This window comes from Haliotis asinina, chromosome 11 (assembly GCF_037392515.1).
Source record: "Haliotis asinina isolate JCU_RB_2024 chromosome 11, JCU_Hal_asi_v2, whole genome shotgun sequence".
In the NCBI taxonomy this organism is placed as follows: Eukaryota; Metazoa; Mollusca; class Gastropoda; order Lepetellida; family Haliotidae; genus Haliotis; species Haliotis asinina.
This window is the reverse complement of record NC_090290.1, coordinates 35,387,628-35,408,916: the sequence shown is the minus strand read 5'-3', so window position 1 is coordinate 35,408,916 and position 21,289 is coordinate 35,387,628. Positions and strand designations below refer to the sequence as shown.

Genomic DNA, 21,289 nt, shown 5'->3' with positions numbered 1-21,289 from the left:
CCACCCCCCACCCCCCCACCCCACTAGCATTTGTATTGGTTGTAGGTCCGGGCTGTAGCTTGCCCAGTCTAATAATGTCATATTTGGGGCGCCAAACCAGGCCTGTGAATGCTTTGAACGATGTTTTGGGTCGTTGTCCTGCTGGGAAAGTACAAACATTTCCATAGAACATGTGTCCAGTTAGAAGTAAATATACCTCGAGAATATGTTTGTACCACTCACCGTTCACATTCCATTCAAATACACACAGGGATGTTGCCCCTAACTCAGATATGCCACCAACACGTTAAAATTCGGTGATACAGTTTTCAGTTTGTTTGGTCCAGAATTTCAATGTATTTTGGAAACAGCCGCACATAACTTTCATCTGAGAAAATCCCTTTGTTCCAGTTAAAATCACTATGCTGTGAGCACCAGTTCAACCTTCGCTCCTTTTGTTCAGGTTTCATTATCGGTGATGGAATTCCTCGACATTTCTTCCAACCCATTGCATGTAGCTCAGTTCTAGTTTTGTCTTCACGGACAGAGACAATCATATCCAGCCTTAAGAATACCAGCCGCCAACAGTTTATTTTATGGGCCTGCCTGCGCCGTTCTCAAAGAACATTTTTTAAAACACGATTATAAGTTGACAAAGGGACGCCTGCTCTACTTGAAATAACTTTAGCTGACTTGATGTTCTTGTTATAATACTTTATAAATAAATCAACTTTCTCTTCTTTAAACCATCCATACTGAGGATCACTGAAAATACCGTCTAATGGCAAGTAAACAAAGGGGGGTAACTCTTCACAATGTAATGGAAAAGGGTTAACGGAGATGTCTCTCTTGAATAAAACCAAGCACTTGATAGCTGGTCAAGGTTGCTAATGGTAGAAATCCAACTAAAGGTCACATGCAACCAAATAATCAAACCTAATTGAACACGGGTATCATTTATTCATGATACGCAAAATGCATTGTTGATTAAGAAAAAAACAATATACAAAATTTGTTAATTTCAAATTACATGTGGTCAATTACTGAAGTTGTGCACTGGATATTGTCATCGGCAGATAGGCAGGCAGACATGAAGGTGTCAATAAACCAGACATTGAGTTTTCTCTATGACAGAGGCTGCTCATCACAGTCAACATGGTCTTTTTTCTTTCATGTAACAAGTAGATTTTTACTTGTTAGTGTACATAACCAAGATTAGATTACTGCTCACGACCTCATACGCCGGGCAGGCATATTGTTTCATGCTCCACGAACCTATTCACTGCGCATTCTATATGAGCATAGCATAGCTGTTGAAACCACATTTTCTGCCAGCACTGGGGCAAAATTAGTGAATCGTTTGAACTGATTTCGAGTGCTTTTTTCATCGAGTTTTATTTCAACTTTATAGGTTGAATTGGTATGTTTCCTGATTCGTTTCGGTAAGTGCATACCGAAAAATATCACAATCTGCAAAGTTGTGTCTTACGTTTCATGTGACCTTTAAACATAATCCTAAAATTCTCAATAATTTCTGGTCATACTACAACACGCTCCTATACCAGTTCACCTAGTAGACAACAGGGGATGTAACATATATATTCTTATCCTTTTACAGACTCTGCAATATCTTAAAACTGAACTTTTGTTAATATATGATAACACATTTACTAACAGGGGGTTTATTGACCGATAGCCATTGGACGTTTTACCTCTTGGTTTCTTACTGTCAGAAATTCCTATTGATCAAGTGAGCGTGACCCGGGTTAAACTTGATCTTCAACAATCCATGCTTGTCACTAGAGATGACTAAAGCCACCCTGACACTTGCACGAGTTTCGTCCCCTTACTGGTTTGCAGTTTCTTGCGTGCCAATGAGTAAACTCGGCGTAAACTGGTGTGAAGTATGCATAAACTGTGCGGGGTAATTATAAAATGTTCCAAATTTCTGTCGCGCATATTCTTCGTGCCACTTGCGTGAAGTAGGCGTGAACATTGCGCAACCTACTCGTAAACGCTGCGAGCAGTGCGTATCAAAGTGTGTCGATTCCCAGCCTTGCGTGCATTGAAAAAGGGTAAACGCACTCGTCTCGTTTGAATGAAACGGTGTACTTAATAACTGGTCGAGGTTGTTTATACTAGAAATCAAATTATCATATTCCTAAAATTCTCAACACTTTCTTGTCATAATATACGCTTTTCTTTTCGTTTCAAGCTTGGCCAAACAAACTGTATACTTTCTTCTGAGCACTAGTATAGCTTGGTGCATGTCATAAACGCTTACCACCTTTCTAAAAGAAACAGCATCCGGGGTGGAGTTGAGAAAAACAAAGACATAATCTAGATCACAGGCATATTTTACTATAATGAAATTCATGGACGGCGGCGATGTTACCAAAACAGGGACAAGGATACACGTCGGTTGGTTGCCAACATTGTTCCCAGCTAACCTTCATACGTTGGACAACCTTGGCAATGTCGCCGTGGAATTCGAAATGGGGCTACTGCTGCTCCTCCTGTTGTTCTCCGTCGTCTTCTACTAGTACTACAACTACTGCTGCTGCTGCTACTACTACGTGTACAATAGCAATATACTTAACTACACCTACTGCTACTGCACCTTATCATTATCATATCCTTGTCATTATTTGTTTGATAATACAGTTGTAACAATGTCTCTAGCAACAAATACTACATAGATAGTACTAAGATTTGTTACTTCGCAAAAACACTTCACTCACTAACTTACCCCTGTTTGGTGTTGAAGAAAGGCTTTTCTTTGCTTATTCTGAAGTTGATATGTTATTATCCGTTGGTGAAGAGGTTTCTGGCAAAACGACAAACATATTGTCTTGAAAAGAAATATCACTAGTGATGAAAACAACTGGCATTCTATCTTTTGAATACCAGTCAATAAAATTTAGCTCGATAAAAAAATAATTATGGAATCGTTGAAAAATAGACTTGAACCTGAAAACGATACCGCCGAGGGTACACCTGTTTCTCTCCCAGCCAAGAAGACACGTAGACAGGCAGTAACCAATCTCGATTGTGCTGATCACGTTCAGCCATCTTCTAGAACAACAAACGGGTTACCTTAGAAGTATTTAGATCTGGGTACTTACTGGTGATTAGAACTATGATAGCGAGCATGCCAGGGTATAACACCAGGTAGCAATGTGTAAACACTTACTAAAGGCTGACATGGTCACACGCTATATTGGGAGACAATAGCACTCAAAAGTTGGCACGGATGGTATGAGCTGACTTAGGGAATTGTCCACATATATCAAAACGTGTGCCGTACATACAGGACATTTGGCTTTAAAACTGGACATACATATTTGACACATATAACTTTCTCATAGTTGCACTACTGGGGTTAAGACATTCGACAAAACATAGGCATGGACACCAGGTGTTCTCTCACAGCTGTCGATCAGCATATGCTTCTTAATGTATATTTGCAGAAGTTCGGTAGCCTAGTTGTGACAGTGTTCTCTAATCACTCCCAAAACCCGGGTTTGAGTCGTCTCTTGATTACAGTGTTTGAAGCCCATTGCTGGCGTCCTGTGTCGTGATATTGCTTGAATTGTGCCAGATGCGCACAATACTCAGTGATCACAGCCATTCGTAAACATATATGCTTATGGAAAATGCTGAATCAATAAAATTATTTCTAGATCATAATCAGTGTTTATTGTGCGATTCTGACTATATCGTTTCTGCTTTTGACTTATTATACGATTGTATAGACATCAGCTGTGTGCCAAAAAGTGGGTTTATTGCATATGGGGTTATTTGTCATATTTACCGGAAGATCCTATAAACCAAATGGGGTGTTGCGACGGGGCTGTAGGAGAGTTTGACTTGGATTGGTGTAGTGTGGTGCTTTGAGAAACACCATTCCCAATAGACGCAGACAGCGTTGTGGTGCTGTTGCTGTGTACGGACGTCTTTGATGACGCTGTTATCGTTATTGTAGACCTCACAACTTGTGATTTACCAGCTTTCTGTGTGCTGACTGTGTTGGTAGACGCCATTGTTGCTTGTTTTGTAGATGCGGTAGTAGTAGCAGTAGTTGTTCTAGGAGTTGTAGTAATAGTTGATGTCGTTGTAGTTGATGTAGACGTTGGGCAGTTCAGTGACACATCTGAAGGGATGCTGGCTCCACACACGACGGTGACATTCTTACCTGTATCAGCTACAAATATACGATCAATGTTCAGAACTATGTACACTCATGTTTAATCCACATCACTTAAAGTAAATATTCAGACAATGTTCACAGTTATATCTAATATCTAATGTAAAATGTTTACAGTCATATCTAGTATGCAACGTTCACAGTGACCTAAAACCGCCACCAACCACAGTGTTTGTACTTTTGCGCTTGATTTCAAATATGCTGTGCTGTCATGCCATATAAACTTTTGTTGAAACATTGAAAGTTAATGTATCACTGAAGTGGTAGGTAACACTCGAAGACATAAATGGTAAAGAGGATGTAGGTGAAGACAACTGATAGAGGTTATTACACGAGTTGTTTTCGGATTTAAATATGCGCTGTATATGTAACAACATTGTATTTAGCAAATCTTGTAGATTGTTGCCAACAGTCACTGAACATTTGTCTGAACAATATATCAATCACTACTAGAGAACGGACTGTTCAGTGTTATCCGAAGGTCTGGTGACAGTAAACAGGTTTCCTGTGTTACATCATGTAACATGTCTTCTCTTATGCCACTTTTCGGCAACATCATGTAACATTTATCTTACTCCACTTTTCAGCATCAGGAATGAAATACAATGACGTAATAAAAAAATCCTAATCCACTTTCTTGAAACCTTTCATATGGCAGGTTATTGAGAATGAATAATAGAAAGTTCGTGGTGAAACAAATGCACATTTTCAGTCATATTTGGTTTCATGTTTAGGTAGATCCATTCATTCTTGCGAAATTAAGAGCCAAATATTTGTGACGTGATCAGGTTTAGTGGTACACTATCGTGAATATATATTGATGATATGACATACATTTATGAGGTAAATGTGTTTACCATAATCTATTCATGACAGGAAAGAATTGGATAGAAGCTAGCCATCTTAGATTCTCCTTGTTACATTTAGTACCTCATGTAGTTATAAGGTTCATATAGTTACCGTGTCACCATAAAGGCATTTGACAAAAAAAGTAGAATTTCAAAACCACCAAACCTCTTCATATTTTTAAAACTTAAAAAAATCTTGCGCGTTTCGATTAAACGTGAAAGACAAAGATGTCTTGTTACAATTTGGTGTAGAGCCAAATCAAGAGATATGCAATAAATCCAACTTACTTTTCACTCGCATCCACAGAAATTCCTTTTTTGTGTGTCCAGGGTCGACTGTCATGAATATTGACATGTTAAGCGGACACAACTCGTGTTGCAACAAGTTGAATAATGCCATGAGAGTCACACTCATGAGAGTATGCTATACAGTTAGCTTTGGCCATCCCGTCATGTTGGTCGTTGTACAGATACACCTCCTGTCCTGTGTATCTAGAGTTCTGCTGAATGTGCAACACCGTGTCATCTGAAAAGGAACACAGAGGTTTTACTGGTGTGTGTGCTTCTTACAGAATGATCTAAATGTACCTGTATTCCAGCCTTGGTTCATAAATTCATGTGACTTTCATATTAAAGGTTATATAGAACAAAATAATTTGTCATATATATTCATCTTTGTCCTTTGTCAATACATGTAGATTGTGAGTAACTGTAGCCTTTGACAAAACTTCAAGCATACAATTAATCAGGAAAATCTGGCATTGTCACTCATGACCATAATATTCAGAGCATAGATTTTCGAAGCTCTCTTAGCGCCAAGATAGTCGTAAGTTAATGTTAAGGCATGGCACGTACGACTATCTTAACGTTAAGACAGTTTAGGTAATCTAAGCCCTCAACACCTATCTGTTTCAAATTTCTAGAAGAGAATACAGCGCTTTAAATGACATGAGAGAATTGGAATTCTCTTCATAGATATCGCACACGGTTTCAAAAGATACATACACGGCATTGCCATAGCTGTGAAACAGACTAGCCAACAGAAAGAGGTAGTTAAGACTGAATGCACAGAAAAAGCTATAGCTGTGCAATTTATTCAGCATGATTTCAAGGCTGAGAAAACTGCTACGTATGGAAGGTTATCTGGTGGGATTATTGTATTGAAACACCTTCTAGTCCGTAGGTATGTGAAAAAATCATTGACTTCCCTGAATGCTATATATACGGTTTTTGATAAGTCAGTTTTTTAGTACGGGTAAAGATGTGTTATTCGCGGGTGTCTATATACATCCTTATGAAACCAGCTATATGTGGCATCTCAATGTTGCAAGACTCACTCCTTGATATTTTGCAAGAATGTGGTGATATGTACTTGTTCATTGGTGGCGACTTTAACGCAAGAACTGCTTATGAACCTGACTTCATAGATGATGACATAGCAGAGAGACTAAATCTAGACGACTTTAGTTATCGTTTTGATAAACTTAATCTGGAACGTTGTTCATGTGACAAAATAATAAACAAAACAGGGACACAGCTACTAAATTTATGCTCAGTTTTTGATCTGTCTATATATAATGGCCGTTGTGGTACTAACTCGTCTATCGGTGACTTCACTTTCATTGGTGCCTCTGGGGCAAGTGTCATTGACTATGTGTTGTCGTTGGGAGAGCTGCTTTCCCTCTGTCGAGATTGAAACTAGGTCAGAGGCCGACCACCTTCCCTCGTGTGTGCATTGCAGTCACGTGACAATGTACCGGCTGACTCTGAGTCTCATGATGCACGTGAGCATTGTGATTACCGGTATGTCTGGGACGTAATCAAACGGGATTTATTTAGGGACACTTTACCTTCTGATTAATTTCTGATTTGGATATGTCTGATGCCTTTTCAGAATTAATACACTCAGATGTTGACAAAGCAGTCACGGTGTTTACTGATCCCATCTGTAATGCTGCAAACGGTATGAAACGATTATATAGTAATGCTAAGAAAACGCCGCAGGATTGGTTTGATAAAGAATGTGAATATTATAGCTATGAGAGAAATCAGCTGTCATCTGTGTTCAGGTCTCATAAGGATCCAATCTCTTTGGCGAGTTATATAAAGACGAGAAATAAGTATACATCATTGTTGAGAGATAAAAAGCGTAGCCATAATATGAGCTTATGTAACATTTTGTTATGTATATAATAGTAAAACCTTTGAGCCTGTTTTTAACCAAATACATCCATAACACAGTGGTATAATAATGGTAAAAGTCATTGGGTTTCCAAATTGAAATACTTATTGTTTCGACTTGGCTATATATGGGAGTCACAAACAATAATTAGTAAAGAATCCTTCATTACGGAAGTTATGTCAGATTAAAATGTTCTTTTGAACAAGACTGACACTACTTACTATTCAACAGCTCTAAAACAAGAAATTGTACTTTTTTAAGGGTACCTTTGGAACAGAGTTATATCTCAAACGATTACCCCAAAATAGAAACAGACATATGTGAATGCTCCTACGGACGGAAGGGTGTGCACTGTCTGTAATGAAGGATACATGGAAGATGAATACCATTATTTGATGGTTTGTGTACGGTATAAACTATTGCGTGAGAGATATTTACCTGCTTTATATCATATCCAACGCATGATAAATTTAATATGCTTTTGGGTTCAGAGGACGTTAATATCGGTAGAAAGCTGGCCATGTATATCTATCATGCAAACTGTATGAGAATAACCTGCTGATTGGTTATTAATCCCTCTTTATATTCATTATGGGTATGGTTGTATGTGTATATGTGTATATATGAATATGTATGGATATGTATGTACACACACATACACACACACACACGCATACACACACATATGTATGTATATACAGACATATATATATACACACACATATATACGCACGCACACATACACACACACACATATATATATATATATATGTTCATATATATATATATATATATATATATATATATATATATGTATGTATGTATGTATGTATATATGTATGTGTAATGTATATGCAGTATACAATATGTAGTGCCGTATACAATATGCAATAAGTGCTGACTGACCACATGCATATGTGAATATGGGCCGGGGGCATAAATTCTTCTTGAATAAAGATGATAGACAATTGTGGTAACAGATTATGTAAACATAACCAGTTATGTCAGCACGTAAACCTAAACCAATAAGTGATGAGACATCAAGGTAAAGCGTTCCCTCTATGTGGCATCTATTGAGTGAATGAAGTTTAAGGAGCCTTACCCATTGTGGCGGGTGTATACCGAAACTCTGTGTATCCATCATGCCGATGTATCCAACTAGTCCTAATGCTTGTTCTACTCTTCGGGCTTTTCACTTTAGCATCGTGCATTTGGCTGTACACATCCATTACAGGTAGTTGCGAGTTCAACCAAATCATAAGAAGTATACATACAAAATATTTTATGACACACTGCAGTTTAACATGAAGAACAACAATGAATAGCAAATGGTACATTAGTAGGAGGAGTCAGTAGAAGACAAAGACGAACATTTGCTTGCGCTCACTTTAAGCGTGATAGAGGTGTAAGATTTTACATTCAAACGTCTCAATAAACAGTAAGTATGATGGCATCCTTGAACTTGTATAATTCATATTTAGTTGCGAGTACGTACACGAATACGCTGTTGAGCTTCCCACAACTTGTAAAGAAAAGTCATACCAAGTCTCGATTAGTATATATATTTGCACTCAATAAAACCTGATGATTTGTTTGTTGCTTATGGTACATATATGAATGTTGATAAAAAGTAGTTGGACACTACTCACTGTGTACACATTCATATGTGAAGGTCACAAAGTCTTCACCATCGGTATGCTGCACCTTCAGACCAGGTGAAGACAGTTGACATGTTGTCGAGGCCGTGCAGGTGTTCACAAAGTCCAGGTAGTTGTGATCTGTGAGGTTGTTCTTCATGACAGGAAGACAGTACTCAGTCACGGTATCAGTCTCACGCTTCGGACAACAACCAGCCGTTTTTCTGTGGCATGTGGGATGACAGTACACCCCCAGTGTAAACATGGCGGGGAGAAGCAGCATCTGGGTGGAGGGACACGAGGGCTCGTCTCTCAACGGAACGTTCTGACAAGCAATCACGTGTCTCTGGCCAAAGACAGCTGTGTATGGAACTGTTGAGGGAAAACCGATTTAGACCTTAGATATAAAGACGTAAAGCTGTTACTGTAGTGAATTGGTACATAATTGGATATCCAGACAGTCGAATAACATATAGTACATCAGTTGCCTAGTTCTATTTAACTTTATGCCTTATATTTCATGAAGCCAGATTCTTTTTCCAACACAAAACTAATATTTTCAAACTGCTGTGTTCTTCCGAGAAAACAGCATGATTTCGTATTGTTTTGTCGCTAACTGCAGTAAACAAACATAATAGGAATTCCTCCATCATTGAAAAAGAAAACTCTTGCTTTGAAGTTTGCATTTCAGCCCCATTTTGACTTTAGTACTACAATGTTATTCATACATGTGTATAACGATCACAATCCACTGACTTTTGTTTATAAATGAAGAATAAATGTCACCTCTTAATGCGAAGAGCTTATCTTTGCACGAACTTGAGTTAAACATAAAACATACTGAAGTTAAGACAATAATATTCCTGATGCATTATCACGAGTTGTTAGAGGATGATCAGTTTTGACATGATTTGTGGAGATGTATCTCTGGAGATTTCCCGTCATTTGCAGTTTCTTGTTCACTGGTCTATGCAGGTGTTAATCTCAATGCAAAAATTTGGGCAACTACAGTTCGAATTCCAAAGTCCAGTTAGAAAACCATTTTGCACTGCGAGATGAATATTCAGTACTTTTGAATGGAGATAAAAACTCAAAGAATATATGGACTTTGGTAAAAATGAGGAAGCTCCGGTTATTCGAGAATTCAGAGCAAAGATTGGTTTGAAGAAAATGTTCTGACATTGAAGGACAGCATCCCCAACACAGGCAATTGCAAATCAGTAATATCACAGGCAGGGTCACGTTATAGTCGGCTTAGCTTCCTCTCCTTTGCCAGGTTAGAAGAGGGACAGAAAAGGGCTGAACTGATAGCAAAATCGAGGTCTCTGGGGAAACAAGATCAGATTGAATTGGAAAATGCAAGAAAAGGAACTGGAGCTTGAAGCTCAGTTAGCTATCACAGAGGCGAAACGTAATGTCATAGTTTGTGTTAAGGTTCTCCAGAACATAAAGAGACCGGCGTTATAAAGCAAGACCTATCTTTGCAACGAGAGACACTTAAACTTAAGAAAAACCTTAAGCTGATCAACATGCTAGTTCTAAAAGAGTCTTAAACGTATTGCACGTATAAGTAAACATCAAACTGATCACCATAAGTGATAAGAAGTGACTACACTTCTGCCGTTCGCCATCTCAGCATGTCAGCTGCAGAAATGATAAAATTTACTGGAGATGATTTTCATTAAGAGATTCATTAAGAGATGCTTTTCCTTAAGAGATTCATGAGACAGTTTAGGAATAAAGCGATTTTAAACACTGATGATATGGATGAGATTGTAAACCATCTAGACCAGTTTACCACTGGAGAAGCAAACAGCTAAACAGATGGCAACATGGCTTACAATGCTATACTTAGAGAATATGAAGAGAGATATGGGAACACAGACTTGATTGCTTCTGCCTGTATCAAGAAAGCGTTAGAGTGACCACTCATTAAGATGGTCAATGCAAACGGACTGGATGAGTTTTCGATATTCCTCACTGAATGTAAACATGAAGTAGGCAGTATCAACTCTCCCAAAATTTTGTACTATCCTGAAAAAAAGAGGAGACTAGATATGAAGCTACCGTACCAGTATCACGACAAGTGGCGACACCTTGTTTCAAACATTTGGGGGAAAAACACCAATCCATTCAATTGTATGACTTGGTGAACTTTATGGGACGTAAAGCGAAGAAAGCAGTTGATCCGATCTATGGCAAGAAAGCGATGAATAGAAATCATCATCTTCACTGTCAAGATGTCGTCTAGGAAACATTCAACAAAACAAAACTCAAACTTTTGCCACAAATCTCACTGAGTGCACACAAAGAACGAGATCACAGGTCAACACTACAGTGTTTAGAAAATCTGGTGATCAAAGGCTAAGATATCTGTTGACGTATATGCTGTAGTTCATTCAACCACCATAAGCTCAGTTCCTGTAGAGAATGGGGATTCTTTCTTATGACAGACGACTACATCTTATGATGACCAAAGGCCTTTGTATCAAATGTTTTAGATGCGGACACACAGACAAACGGTGTGAATGGAAGGTAAAGTGTTCAAAGTGTGATGGTAATCGCCACACCTTGTTACACATTGATGGTCACAAATCACCAGCTGTGATTAAGAATGTTGAGTCCAAACCAACAAGCGCCTGTGCTAGTGGTCCCATGGCAGCTGGTGAAGGTGAATGTACAATGGCCATTATTCCGGTGAGGGTCGGGATGAGGAATAGCTGTAAGATGGTAGAGACATATGCTTTCCTTGATCCTGAAATTAGTGTTTCATTTTGCTCAGAACAGTTGATGGACCAACTTGAAGACAGGTCCACGTGGGAGTCCACATGCTACAAGAACACTGCTTGGATAGGTAGTCTGGAACGTGGTACATAACACGGCATCAGGCAAAGACGCAAGATTCCCTGTATTTAGAACAGAAGTAGTTGCCCTGGAATGAATAGAAAGTATGAGGAACTTGGAGAAAGTTGTTAAAACAGGAATCAACTTTGATTTCCCAGAGAAAATGATTAACGACAAGAAAGAACATTCGCATGAAGATAAACTCTTCAAAGAGAAAGTAGAGAATTCAATTAAATGCGGAAACGGGCATTTCTCTATAAAACTACCCTTCAGAAAAGAAAATGTTTGTTTACCAAAGAACCAAACTCCAGCCTTTCACAGACTTCAAAGCCTTAAAGAGAAACTGAAAAGAAATCAGAAATTTCATGAAGACTATACTGAATTTATTAACAACATCCTGAAAATGGGTTATGCAGAGAAAGTCCCTGAAGGTATGATCAAGAGAGAAATAGGAAATGGATGGTGCATACCCCATCATGGTATTTATCATTCTAGAAAGCCCGACAAGATACGCGTGGTGTTCATGTTCTCAGCCACCTACCATGAAATCTCTTTAAATAGTTAATTCCTGCCAGGACCAAACTTGACCATCAATCTCATAGTGGTTCTCTTGAGGCTCAGACAAGAACATATTGCCTTCATGGGCGATGTTGAATCCATTTTCTATCAGATGCAGTTGTTTGAAGAAGTCAGAGACTATGCACGACTCTTCTGGTGCGAAGATGGTGACCTGCAACAAGAGCAAACAACATATCGGATGAAAGGTCACCTGTTTGGAGCAGTTTCAGCACCAAGCTGTTCCAACGCAGCATTGCGAAAGACAGCACATGTTAACCAAGAGTTTTACGATGAAGAAGTAATAGAAATGTTAAAGAAGAATTTCTGCATAGATGACCGTTTGAAGTCTGCAGCCAGTGAAGAAAGGGCTATATCTCTCATACACCAAATTGCAACTCTCTGTCAGAGAGGAGATTTTCGTTTGTCAAAGTGGATGAGCAATAACCACACTGTATTAAACTCCATTCCACCCGAAGAGAGGGCAAAAGCTGTCAAACACTTAGATTTGGAAAACTCAGAACTTCCACCTGAGAGGACACTTGGTATGTTCTGGGAAGTAGGAAAGGATACTCTGGGCTTTACTTTCACCTTAGAAATCACATAACACCAAGAGAGGAATTCTAGCAACCTTGAGCTCGGTTTATAACCCGATTGGCCTACTGTCACCTTTCTTCCTTACAGCAATGTCACTGCTACAGACCCCTTGTCGTCAGAATGTAGTTTGGGATGACAAGACTGAGGGAGATGGATTACGAAATTGGACACAGTGGAAGGAAGATCTACTTCAGATTGAGGAACTTCATGTAATGAGATCATACAAACCGTGAGACTTTGGTCCTGTGCGTACATGTGAGCTGCACATGTTCTCAGATACTAGTGACATCGGATATGGTGTTGTAGTCTATCTCTTACTAACCAACAACAGATATGAGATTCACTGGTCTTTGGGTTTTTTTGCGTAAATCTCGCGTAGCACCACTAAAGAAAGTGCCAACAAGCAGCAGCCCTGAGTGTCAGGTTGAGCAGGATGATAGTGGAAGAACTTGACTACTCCATGTTGTCACTGTGCAGTATTCATCTGGACCTATAGTATGCCAGCTATTAGGTACATCACAAATGAAAAGACAAGATTTCACACCTTTGTCGCCAATCGCAATGGAGTTATAAGAGAAGCCTCAGATGTGAAACAGTGGAAATACATTGAAACATCCTTGAACCCAGCAGACATAGCATCAAGAGGCGCTAGAATTCATATCTTCTTCCAAGCGGCCTTCTGATCACAAGGAACAGATTTCCTGTGGCGCCATGAAGCAGAATGGCAGAAAGAAACAAACCTCAACTACCACATACCTGAAGCGGACCCAGAAGTGACGGAAGTTGTCAGCAGTACTTCACTTCATCAGGTAGAGATAATCAACAGATTACTGCTTTGCTTCTCTGACTGGTGGAAACGAGTTGTAGGTTGGATCATAATGGTTTTGACGTTCTGAAAGCAAAGGCCATGAAGGAAGAAACAGTAGAACTTGTAAACAAGTTTCCATCATCAGAAATACTTGTGTTGGGGGGTTAAGCGGCAGGTCCAGATGATGTCTTAGCCCGAAATTATTCATTGCTGTGGCAGCCTACTCCTTCCTTATCTACTGCTTTTGTATAATAATATTCTATCTAATTCCTACTGACAGGTGTGAAGGTTTGGTTGCTCCACTCAATAAGAAGGGAAGGTATAATTGCGTGCATAATTATTGAGGTATATCCCTCATAGATTCGTTTAGGAAAATATTTTCGATCACTGACAGTAAACGTCTGCATCAGTTTGCTAATTTCTTTGACAGTATTCCGGAGTCTCAAGCGTGATTTAAACAGGGATATTGTACTATGGATAATGTGTTTACTTTACAATGCCTTGTGCAAAAAAGCTGTCTAAAGGTGAGGGTAGATTTTTCTGTTATGGTTAGTTTTGTTATGGTTTTGGTGGAAAGTTGCTGCTGGTTTATGTACTCTAAAATATAAGCGTCTGTTAGAATATGCAGTACTTCTATAACACAGTATTATGACTGTTTAAGTGGAGTAAGACAAGGATGTGTCCCCATTCCATAGTTTAATTTCCAATGTTTATCTCAGAATTTCACTCTATGATAGAAGATATGCATTCTTGATGATAGTGTGGTTGGGTTGCAAAGGAAAATCGACTTCTTGTGTAAATTTTGTAAGTCTTGGGGGTCACAAGTGAATATGGATAAGGCAGAGATAGTAGCATGTTGAAATGGGTGATACCTTCGTAATTATGAAAAATGTTGGGTTTTTATGGCGTACAACTGAAAACAGCCACATATTATAATTATCTTGGTATCATGTTTTCTACTAGGTGTAAACTATTAAGAATGTCTAATGACCGTTATCACAAACTATGTTATAATTAAATATTTAGACTGGATTCTATTACTAGGATTACTTGGGTTTCTCAAATACGAAAGGTCTTCAATGAGTATGGATTTGGTTATGTTTGGCTTGTACATTTCAAAAGTATTCTATCATCGTTGCAGCTTGATAATCACATTTTAAGAAACAATGTAAGAGACTAAACAAGATATTAATTTATGGTTAAGATTCAATGCTTTCCTGGTACGATGTAATATGAATTCAGATGTAATTTGTAAGATCTGTAATAGTAATAGAAATGAAGACGGGTCCACTTGCTATTTAACTGTGGTAAATATGCACATATTTACCTCTATGGAATAATTTAACAAATGATTGCAAACTCATAAAGTTAATAACTTCTAATGACAACTTACTTTCATTAAATTGTGCTAAATTTATCAAAACAGCACTTAAATGTCGATCTTCTATATAATGACAACACAAATATCTGCCTGTTGTCATTATGCAAAGTGTCATATAAATTGCTTGCTTCTTTTGTTTCTTGTTTGGGGTTGTTTTTGGGTTTTTTTGGTTTTTTTTGTTTGGTTTGGTTTTTTGGTTGTTGTTGTTTTTGTTTTTTTGTACATCAGCCGATGGCCTACAAACTGATATAACCCTCTCTCCCTTTGTACTATCTATAGAGAATTGTGTACTTTAAATATCAAGGACAGTTCGTCCACATTCTGTAGGGAATGAGTCTTATATGGATGTGTTATAGTGTCAAAAGAGTAATGCATTGTACACGTGTACTGTACTTAGATTTGTGATATATACTACTGTTAAACTTGTGCCACAAAAATATACGCATTGAGAATAGAGTAGACCTATCTACAATGACTTTATTCCAGAATCATCTTCCTTTATGTGGACATTTCTGACATAGTTACCCCATGTGTATATGGGAAATATTACCCTTGCTCTCATCTCACATTACATCTCACGTCATACCATTGAGTGGCGATCATATCATTCAACTGTTAGAAGTGTTTTGTACATATTTTCATGACACTAAATTCAGACACAATGTATGATATGATTATACCATAAAAATGATCACATGATACCTTGAAGGAAAATCCATGTCACCAGTAAGAGGGATTCTCGCCACTTCGTCCACATTCTGGTGTGGTTTGGGATGTACACTCGCTCAGATGTTCGTTATCAGCGGCTATAATGATGATATAAAATTTCATACCGCTTGTAATCACCATACGGTTATGTAATGCAGAATGTAATATAATACCGACTCTATCCTTTCATGCTACACGAGTTTTTGGTGCCAAACACTTAAGTGAATAATGTATAGCAACTTTATGTCAAATTTGTTCAAGATTTGTGAAAGAAAGTCTTTTAGCAGCAAATGGCATTATGTTTCACCAAATTGTGAAACATATATCGGAAAGGCTTTGCATTACTTGACATGTGAGTTTCTTGACTGTTAATACGTTGACACTAGAAAAAATGGAGTGAGTGCAATTTATCATATTTGTCCGAATAATAGGCTAAGATGTTATGATTCTTCTTATATTCTTCTTTTAAGGAAGGCGGTGTATCGAAGCATACGCTTACTCCTTCATCGGGGGAACGATTAAATATTTACTCCGAAACACCGCATTCCTCAAAGTGAAGATATGTATCACTTAAAAGCGCTCAGATATTATTCCAGTGAAAGGAATGACAGTACAAAAGAATACCCATTACTGACTATCCTCAGAAACATATTCCGTTTGATGTAAAGATCAAAATTATGCGAAAGGACAACTGAAAATCAATAATGACAACATGTGTTCTAGAAGAGGGTAAACACGTCCTCTCGCAAGCTTAAGATCTCATAACATTTATCGTAACATTGGTACCTCTTATGTTACAGTATAGGAGGTAGGGATGCCACGAGGAAACTTACCAGATTTTGTGCTTACGAGAGCTTTGTGAAACGGGGTCCGACCCAACTCACTGCAGACACCCTACGTCGCGGTTACATTGGTGCGTTCACATGGCAGTTTGCAGCCATTTTACTCACGCACTCCTATCACTTCCTCACTCCTCACTCCCATCACTCTCACTCACTCCCATCACTCTCACTCACTCTCTCTCACTAACATCACTGGTTGTACCATGATACCCATTCGACTACTTCTACGTCAAGAAATTTGCCTCAGTGTTGGCTGTAGTTTCTTAACGTCACAACGTATCCTACCTCTGACTGTACATCAGCTCTAGCTACGTCCAGGTTCACGATGAACGACTAAATCTTTGCAGAATTGCTTGCTTGTTGTAATCGCAGACGCTGTGATAGGGGCATTTTATCTTATCCACAATTTTTAACTGCGACATGTATGACTGTCGATAGGTACTTTTGCTATCATATCGCGAGACGTGTTTGTTTTTCTCGGTTGTAATATTGCCGACGCGATGTAGCATGTAAACTCCCTTAACTCCACTTGCACCCTCTTTCGCAAATCAATTCACACCCAATGTAAACCTTTTCAGTTCACAGCCAGAGCCCCAAACATATATTTACAGAAATGGCATTTCTTGCTGTCTGCTGGCCCTAAAACCCATTCATATTCTCAATTTAAACCTCTTTTCGGTAGTGATCCATATCTCCATTGCATAGCTATCAAGACATTTTGTATTGCTTTAGCTAAATTCAGGTGTAGTTCACACCAATTGAATATAGAAATGGGTAGATATACAAAAACACCAAAGAGCTAAAGATTGTGTGAAATGCGTTCCTATAACTACGTGGAAAATGAGTTACTGTATCATTTCTTGTTGATATGCACTGCTTACGATGACCTACGCAATCCTTTTATTCCCGCTGATGTTTTCACTCATCCAACCGTGTGTAAATTCAACCGATTAATGTGTAATGTTACTCCTGTTCTTACGAAATCTTCCCTTACGCTAGTAATCAGCGTCACCGCAGCTTGAAGGCAGCAAATGTATCTGTATCATGGACCGCTGGCCTACACTCACGTGAATAAAGAAAGACAAAGAAAGAAATATATTTTAATAGACAGTACATTTTAGGTTTGCCCAAAGCAAGAGATGCCATGCAATTTGATCATCTAATAGCTATGAGTATATGGACAACACTCACAATGCAGGCATATTTAACTGAATATGTAACAGAATTATCTTAAATCAGTCACAGTGTGGATACAGAGATCGCACAGAGTCCTGCGCACATTGAAAAAGGATAAACAGACTTGTCTCTCTAAAGTAAAACCATGTACATGATAGATGGGTGTTTATACTAGAATTCAAATTAGCCTATTCCTAAAATTGTCAATAATTCCTGGTCATACTATACGCTTTTCGTTTCTTTTCAAGTTTGGTCAAACAAACTGTACACTTTCTTCTCAGAACTAGTTTCGGTTAACGCATGTCATAAACGCTTACCACCTTTCTAGGACAAACGGCATCGGGTGTAGAGTTCAGAAAAAAGTCTCTGTCCCAAGGAGTACAAAGACATAATCTAGATCACAGGCATATTTTGCTTTAATGAAATTCATGGACGGCAGGGATGTTACCAAAACAGGGACAAGGATACACGTCGGATGGTTGCCAACATTGTTCCTAGGTAACCTTCATACGTTGGAAAACGATGGCAATGTCGCCGTGGGAGTCTTCAACGTTCCAGCATTTCTCCTGTCATAATACGGACACAACGGGTGATAGCAAACAACGTAGACTTTACTCAATGTAACTGTATTATGTATGGTCACTTCTTCACATGTCATTATATCTATGTAGTTGTTAAATCAGTTGCCAACCAACAGAGACACAAACCTCTGATACAGCTGAATACAGGCACGAGGCAAAATGTTCCCCTTTTTCCTGTCTGTGATAAGAATACATAAGTAGTTTAAACACTTATTCTAGCCATCAGTACGTAACGTCAACGATCTGAACAGCAATGTGTACATAAAGCATGTTGTGTAGACAAAACGTCTGAAATGTAACGTGTCTAAAGGGCTTTGTCGGTTCTATTTACAAAAAGATAAACTTGATGTATTCTGAGATCTATAATTTTGGTTTGTTTTTTTTATTGATTTTTTTTTTTGCAATCTGTGTCACATGCAAAGAGTATTTACATTTATTCTGTTGCTGCTCGCTCGCTCACTCAAAACCAACACACACGAACTCACTCACTCGTGGCTGTGATATTATTTGCATCACTGTGTTTTATTGGTGCCTGGGTCAATTACCTTAGACAGATCAGGCATCATATTCTTGGATTTATGGTCTTCTAAACATAGTTCCTTGCTTAATTGAATGGACGACATGGGTGTCTGAAAACTATGGATAGAGGAGGTAGAAAGAACAATGTACACATGGTGTCTCTGAAAACTGTTGGTAGATGGAGGTGCAAAGTGCAATGTACAAACTAAGTCATTGTATTAATACTAGTTCCTCTGCCAATCATTTCCTGCGAAATATTACTTGCATTCCAAAACCTGGAACTGGCAAATATATACATTTTAGTCATACCTTGAGCTTACATCTGTTCATTTAGTTGAGCAATGTCATTCAATCAGTACCTCAAACTAAACCCTTATCCAGGAAAGTTTAAAGAATTCGTTATCCCTTTAAGCTCATGACACTAAATTCGGACAAAATAATGTTTAAATTCCTTTATAAAATCATCAGAATATACCTTATAGTAAAATCCATGTCGTCAGAAAGAGGTCTCCTGGCCACTTCGTCCACATTCTTGTCCAGTGTAGGTGTTGAGACACACTCGTCCAGATGTTCAGATTCAGAGACTACATAGTTGGACCAATAACTGTTTTCAAACAGGCTTGTAAAGTGACTGTCACAGCTTATGACACCACTTAAATTCATGTCATTTGTTCACCATTATCTGAGGTGGGGAAGGGGGGGGGGGGGGGGGAATTAGCCTAGGTGAAGGAGTCCCTTCGACTTCGACAGAACGGTGTCCGAAGGTATATGCAAAACAATCATGATACAGGTAGTTATGTCAACAGAGATTACAAATGTGTTTTGATATATGTGGCCAAACAAATATGTTTATTAGGTAACGGCATTTAAAGTGTAGGACACAACGTGGATGAAACGACGACAATGTGTATAACAGAGTATTTTCCCACACAGAACATTATTAGCCGCCCCTCCGGTTTTGACACCCTGTTCGTGTAAAACGTGCTTGTTTGTGCACAAGTTATACTGTTTAATAGTGAGTGAATGAGTTCTGTTTTATGTTGATCTTTAGCAATATTCCACCTATATCACAGCGTTGGACACCAGACACTTTGTACCCATGCGGGGAATCGAACCCGGGTCCTCGACGTGACGAGCGAACGCTTTAACCACTAGGCTACCCCATCGCCCTCTACTGTGTAACAAATTGGTATCTAACGCATTACATAAACATGTTGATACATGGTTAAACTGATGTTCATCTCAATCATCTGAATTAGAAATGAAGCATTATTTTCTCATGCAAAGGCATTCTAAAAGCAAGTTAACTTTTCAAGCAAGTTTACTCTCCGCCCAGTAAATGGGTACCCGGTGGGATAAGTCATGTAACTGAAAACGTCGCGCCTCACAGGCAGCTTGGGTTAATGAGTGTAATGATGTGTTGCTTCCGGGATCATGCACAAGTACGTGGATACAGGCACTTTATTAATTGCCATTGGTTCATTATCATGTTCTTGTAAATATGTCCTTGCCTACTATCAGTGGTGTGATCACTTTGATTAATACTGCTTGGCAAGTATTAGATGAGTCACGACCTGACAAATGACCCCAATTCGCATATATGGGAACACCCTTCAGAACATTCCGTTTGAAACAAGAGGAAAACAGGTTATTGTCTTAATATTGAAAAGTTCGATTTCCTCGTGCGAATCATGTCGTGATGGTATTTTAATAAACTAAATCGCTCTACGAGACACGTGTTAAACAGTAGCGGTACTGATTTCACGCCACGGTCAGTATGTATTGCACGTGTTTATCCGCCTGTAGCATCCAAGTGTATTCGTCCAGATGACTTGCCCCGCCTGTTTGTCACAAACGCGCTCACTGCGCTGGCTCATCTAATACTTACGAAGCAGCTCACCCTGTCTGTATGTGTGGCTGGTCGAGTACCAGTCCGTCAATTTTCTGATTTCAGAGTAGTAAAATGCATTCGATCTTTGGTCTTAGCTATTCGTAAGTTATCCAAATATTACCTCATACCAAAAAAAAAAAAAAGACGCAAGGGGTGTTGGGTGGTTTAAACCTCTTTATCTTTAACTTTTGTACTTTTCTTTGTCCACTCAGGGGATATAATGAGCGATTGATCTATTAAATACCTTTGTACACAATTTAAATTAATGCTGTAATAAAATACATTCACAAGGAGAAAGATAGATTATAACAGAAATAGAGATTATATCATCGTTTCATTGACACATTTCCAGTTGTAGGAATGCTACAAACAATCACCATACTCCGAGCAAGTGTCTGTTTACTGTGTCTTGGTTTGATATGTTTTATGTCTGAAATACGCCAACGGCCAGCATGTAAACATTCACGGACAATTCAAGTTATAGTTTCCTTTTAACTGAACTGTAGGATAAACAGAAGGTTAGTTCTTCAACTT

General features: G+C 38.6%; 1 pseudogene; it reads right to left on the bottom strand.

The window, feature by feature from the left end:
• Positions 1-3,776: 3,776 nt before the first annotated feature.
• LOC137255388 (mucin-3A-like) lies at positions 3,777-13,104 on the bottom strand (annotated as a pseudogene).
• Between the last annotated feature and the right edge of the window lie 8,185 nt (positions 13,105-21,289).